Raw genomic sequence first — 1,584 nt, forward strand, 5'->3', positions numbered from 1 at the left:
TTTTTAGCGCATTTTTTCAAATTTATTTGTAAAAAGTAGCTTTTAATCTCACTTTGGCTGGCTGGCTGGCTGGCTGGCTGGCAGCAAATGTGGGCGCGTAGAAGAACTCTTGTAGAAAGGCAACGGGTGTACGTGTATCTACAGGGACGTGAAATTTATCAACCTTAGGGACATGGCTACATGATGTGGGGTTGGCGACATCTGGGCGTCATCCTCGAGCGTAGTATACTAACGTGAAGGTTTTTCAGTTTTTTTCTATCTTCTACTACAGTTTTGGTCCGATTCTTTTCAAATTGGTGTCGTCGGAAAGATGTTGTAAACGCGCACAACTCCTGCGTGGCGGAATTTTGTTTTTTGTCCTAGGGGCGAAATTAACGATCTTTTGCGAGGCGCGCGCGCGCGTCTTCGAGAAGTAGTCAACTTCGGGCGCCTTTTACCTTCCGTTGCGAACTCACGCGGTTTAACGTTTCGTAAATCTCGAATCGCTGTTTCTCTTTCTCGTGTCGCCAATAGAAGTGAATTGCGAGTGAACGGGACGTCGGAAGTGGGTACCGTCAAAGGGAATGTGGTAGCCCGCGACACGATCTTACTGATGGTGTAGTCAAATCTTCAACCGCGAATGGCGGGTGAACGGGACGTCGGAAGTGGGTACCGCCAAAGGGAATGTGGTAGCCCCCGACACGATCTTCCTGATGATGGAGTCAAATCTTCAAACGCGAATTGCGGGTAAACGGAACGTCGGAAGTGGGTACCGTCAAAGGGAATGTGGTAGCCCCCGACACGATCTTACTGATGGTGGAGTTTAAAAGCGAATTGCGGGTGCACGCGGAAAGTGGGAAGCGGTTAGTGAATGTAGTAGCCTTCGACAAGATCTGTTATTGATGGTTGAGTCGAAAGTGGCTAATAGAATACTGATCTGCCACACAAAAATGCGCTGAAGTCCCTTCGATCTCAAACGAGGACTTTGATAATTTTTTAATTTACTACTTTGATTTCACCAAAATACCTTATTTATTATTCAATTTTCACGCCAGTGCTTTAGAAATTGCAGTCAAACTCATTTGCTGATTTGCTGTGGTAGTTTACATTTATAATCAAAATAATTAATAAAAATGTCGTTTTAAATGTAGTAAAGCGTTCTTTTGGCAAGATTTTATTATATATTATTATTGAGTTAAAAGTAGTAATCTATCCGAAACTGATTTTTGTCTAAAAGACACTCTCGTGACAATTCAATAATTAAGTGTTATATTTAAAATGTAATATAGAAATCCATAGTAAATTCTTTATTAAAAAAATCTAAAAATTCAATGTGACCCCTACGTTCAAAACAAATTGCAAAAATAATGTCATAGTCTAAACCGCCCATTTCTCAAGTAGGTATATACTTGTTTTTTTTAAGACGGATTTATTAAAACGCATAATTCAGTTCTTTTTAGCGCATTTTTGCAAATTTATTTGTAAAAAGTAGCTTTTAATCTCACTTTGGCTGGCTGGCTGGCCGGCTGGTTGGCAGGCTGGCTGGCTGGTCGGCTGGCTGGCAGCAAATGTGGGCGCGTAGAAGAACTCTTGTAGAAAGGCAAC

Source organism: Photinus pyralis, unplaced genomic scaffold (assembly GCF_008802855.1).
Source record: "Photinus pyralis isolate 1611_PpyrPB1 unplaced genomic scaffold, Ppyr1.3 Ppyr1.4_LG2, whole genome shotgun sequence".
Taxonomy (NCBI): domain Eukaryota; kingdom Metazoa; phylum Arthropoda; class Insecta; order Coleoptera; family Lampyridae; genus Photinus; species Photinus pyralis.